Source organism: Xenopus laevis, chromosome 5L (genome assembly GCF_017654675.1).
Source record: "Xenopus laevis strain J_2021 chromosome 5L, Xenopus_laevis_v10.1, whole genome shotgun sequence".
In the NCBI taxonomy this organism is placed as follows: Eukaryota; Metazoa; Chordata; class Amphibia; order Anura; family Pipidae; genus Xenopus; species Xenopus laevis.
The window spans coordinates 111,087,431-111,091,778 of NC_054379.1; positions in this window are offsets into that span (position 1 = coordinate 111,087,431).

Sequence of the window (4,348 nt, forward strand, 5' to 3'; positions counted from 1 at the left end):
AAGGACTTTGTGTTTTGTCTCCTTTTATCGTAAATGCATTATTATGTGACCCAACTCGCTGTATTAGTCCATTCAGAGTTGTGTTTATATTTTGAAAGATACATTCTAAACCATTAGAATTGCAGGCGGTATGGATCTGTGCTATAATCCCTGCAGTGCCAGAATGTGCAGAATTTTGGTGATATTTTTCTCTGCTGTATATAATTTGTTCTCATCCAAATAAGATGAAGACTGATAACACTTTCCTCTGCCTCCTTTTATTTGTCACTAAGCATACTATATTATACTGAATGATTGTAATTTTTTTTTCAGGAGACAGGGAAATGAAGGTTTCTGCAAGTAACAATTGTATTGCTGTCAACTAAACGGCCAAGCAGATTCCGAAGAAAGTCATAATAATACTAGAACTAACAACAATACTGGTGGGGAGTGCTTGGAAGTAAAGTTCTGCATTAGCTTGAAGATCCTATTGGGTATTTAGAGCCTCACTGCTGAAAAGAAAAATATTCTTCCACTCATTGTGCAGCAGTGCTACTCCGAAAAATAAGATGGAAAAATGTTACTAATTATCAGGAACATTTGAAATAAATTAGCTAGAATTGGCGCGGATTTGGTTTACCTCCCAACTGTCCTGTTTTACTTGGGAGAGTCCCAATTTTGACAGCTCAGTCTGCAGTCCCGGATTATTACTGAAATGTGCCGACTTTGTCTTTGATCTCCTGCCCTGAACAGCCAGAAAAAGAAATGTAAATGAAATGTAATTAAACAAGAGGCTTTTGGCAGAGAGAGCAGAATACTCAGTACCTGTTCTTTGACACATATGTAACAATTTAAGGTAAGATACAAGGTAAGGTAAGATACAATTGTAACTATTTAAGATAAGCAAGTCTCTTGGGAGAACTGAGACTCAGCTTAAAGGGAAATTCACCTTCATTAGCAAAACTGTAATAACACATAAAACATTGACATCAAACATTCCATAACCTGCCAAATTTTGTAAAATGGACTTGGTATTTAGGGGATGTGGCCATAAAATAGGTGTGGGTGTTTCACCTTTAAGGTAACTTTTAATTCTAAGCAACTTTTCAATTGGTTATCATTATTTATTATTAATAGTTTTATAATTATTTGGCTTTTTCTTCTGACTCTTTGCAGCTTTCAAATGGGCGTAGCTGACTCCCTTCTAAAAAACAAATGCTCTGTAAGACTACAAATGTATTGTTATTGTTACTTTTTATTACTGATCCTTCTGTTCAGACCCTCTCCTATTCATATTCCAGTCTCTTATTCAAATCAATGCATGGTTGCTAGGTTAATTTGGACCCTACCAGATTGGTTAAAATGCAAATTGAAGAGCTGCTGAATAAAAAGCCAAATAACTCAAAAACCTTCAATAATAAAAACCGAAAACCAATTGCAAATTGTCTCAGAATTTCACTCTCTACATCATACTAAACGTTATCTTAAAGCTGAACAACCCCTTTAAACTTATATTTTGAAAAAACAGTAAAAATAAAATAAAAAATGGAATTTAATTGAAAAAAAATGTCTGTATTTCTGGTGAATAATCTGAAATCATTTAACCTGATTTGTATTTGGAATTTGGAAGGTGAACAACCCCTTTAAGTACACTTAGGGGCAAATTTACTTATAATCGAATATCAAGGGTTAAATTAACCCTCGATATTCGACTGCCGAATGGAAATCCTTTGACTTTGAATATCAAAGTCGAAGGATTTACCGCAATTCGGTATTTTAATCCATCGATCGAACGATTTTTCTTCGACCCAAAAAAGCTTAGAAAGCCTATGGGGACCTTCCCCATAGGCTAACATTGACTTTGGTAGGTTTTATGTGGCGAACTAGGGGGTCGAAGTTTTTTTTAAAGAGACAGTACTTCGACTATCAAATAGTCAACGATTTTTAATTCGAAGTCGTGGTCGAAGTAGCCCATTTGATGGTCGAAGTAGCCAAAAAAAAACATTCGAAATTCGAAGTTTTTTTTATTCTTTTCCTTCACTCGAGCGAAGTAAATGGGCCCAAATGCTTCATTCACACCACTGGGGATATATAAAAAAAAGCACTAAGTTTCCTCAGGCGCAGTAACCCATAGCAACTAATAAGCAGGTAGAATTTACTGCAGAAAAAACGCAGGCTGAGAGCAGTGGAGCCGATGCTCCCTCTGAGTGTCCTTGGCCTTAGGCAGTCAGTACAATACAAAGAATGCTCTTAGAATGGGCATTAAGGGTGCACGCTTGTACCCATTTAGTGTTCTTGCAATTGTGTCCAGGGGCCAAGAAAATAAGCTCTATAAACAGGGATTGAACAGTACAACATTGACAAAAGGATGACTTGACTGCCCAAAATGTTATCTCACTATTGCTCTCTCTGCAGCAAAATAAAATTGGGTAAAACACCTTTTCCACAACAAGCTGTGTGTGTGGTTCCTATTTTGCAAATTACAGTACAACATTTTCCATAACAAGGTTGCTGCATTATAACTGTCTATGCACAGCAGCTTAATTACATTTCTATTACTGAGAGAGAATGTCCTCTGCAAACAGATCACTCTGCTATAAAACAAAACCTATTAATAAATCAGATATATATCTCTTTTATAATAGCACAGATCAGACAGGCTTTAAAAACATTATTACATGTGAAGAAAACAAACTGAGCAAGTTTAGAAGAGTATACAGTCAGCGAATCACGTCTTATTGTTCTACAGTAGGGACGGGCGAATTTTTTCACCTTGTTTCACCACGGAAATGACGCCCATAGACTTGTATGGCATTGTGCATCAAAAAAAAATGTGAGAAAAAAAAGACGCGTTCCAAAATGTTTTTGATGCCCATAGACTTTAATGGCGACCGGCGGTGAATTTTTGGCGAAACGGGTCAAATTCGCCCATCCCTATTCTACAGTTAACCTGTCAAGGCTGGACCTAAGTTTTTCTTCTTTTGCCTAATTAATATTTACATTAGATACAGACAACCTATGTATATAGAAACGGTATCAGGTAAGAAGCAAAAAGTTTTCACTATTAACCCAGATAATACAGAAAAATTAGCACAGAATTTGACAATAAATATTCAGAATTCAGAGGATTGTTTAAGTTATATGGGTTGCAAGCCTACAGACCAAATTAGGGGCAATATTTAAATTGGCCCTACTGCAGCTCTTTCAGTAATGACCCTTTGCTTGAAGGTTCATCCCATGACAATAATAAACTTTCTAAATCAATTCCGTTTCTTTACTTTTTCTGAAAGTTAGTTTTGTATTTTTATGTACCTTTGTGTCAGGTTTTTTTCATAGTTAACTCAATAGTTCACTAGTTGAATCAAATATATGTTCTAATCAAAGGGAGCACATGAAGGGGGTTATTTACTAAAATCCATAAATGTTATAACATTTAACCTGTCTGTTGAATTATGGAGTGGAAGGTCATATCTTTCTGGTTTTATTCTTTTTATTGAATTTTCAACATAAAAAGGGGGGGGGGTATACAGAATAAAAACGGGGGAAGGGGGATAAAGGGGGGAGAGAAGTGGTTGTGTCCAACATAGCTTTCTGTTTAATGCTCCTTCTCTTCTTATCTAATGAAGTTATGAGACAGTACTTTTTTATCATTTCATATTTTCCATTTGGTCGCAACTTTCATTTTCTCAATAAATGAATTCTGGAGCTTCTCACCCTGCCTCATGGCAGTATTGGTGCCGTATGTATCATATATAAAACATTAGAAATATGGTGCGCAATGCCAATAATCGTACCATTGTTAATCCAAAAGAGAATGCAAATAATAGGGGGAGTACATGAGTAAGTGCCCCCAGTAGGTACGAAATGCGTTAGGCGGTTATCTGTATGTCCTAATAAATGATTTCAACTTTTAATTATAATTTTTGGTCTTTACTTTTAGAGAAAACTAAATTTTTTTTCTGCTGAATCATCCTGCACAAAATGCCTTGCCCATAAATGCTCCTCGTTCCAGCATAAGGCAGCCCCATGTGTGTCACAAGGTGGGGGAAGAACAGGGGCCCAGTAGGGGAAGTTTGCCTGGAAATCCCCGCAAAAGGAGTGGATGCTGGGATTTGTATTTCAATTACAGGTGGAGGGACAGGGCATCAAGAGATGTACATATGTGGTGCTGCACATATTTCTCCACTGAGACCAATCAAGATCTGGTGGGATTGCAGTTTTGAAACTCCCTTCTAAAGTCATAAATATATCCAGTACAAGCGCTCATTAGTCACTACTTTATTTATCTTCCTTTGGCTTGACCTTGTTAGACTCCAAAAGCCATTGACAGTGTAAGAACTTCCTAAATAGATCCAGATGCATGTGGATA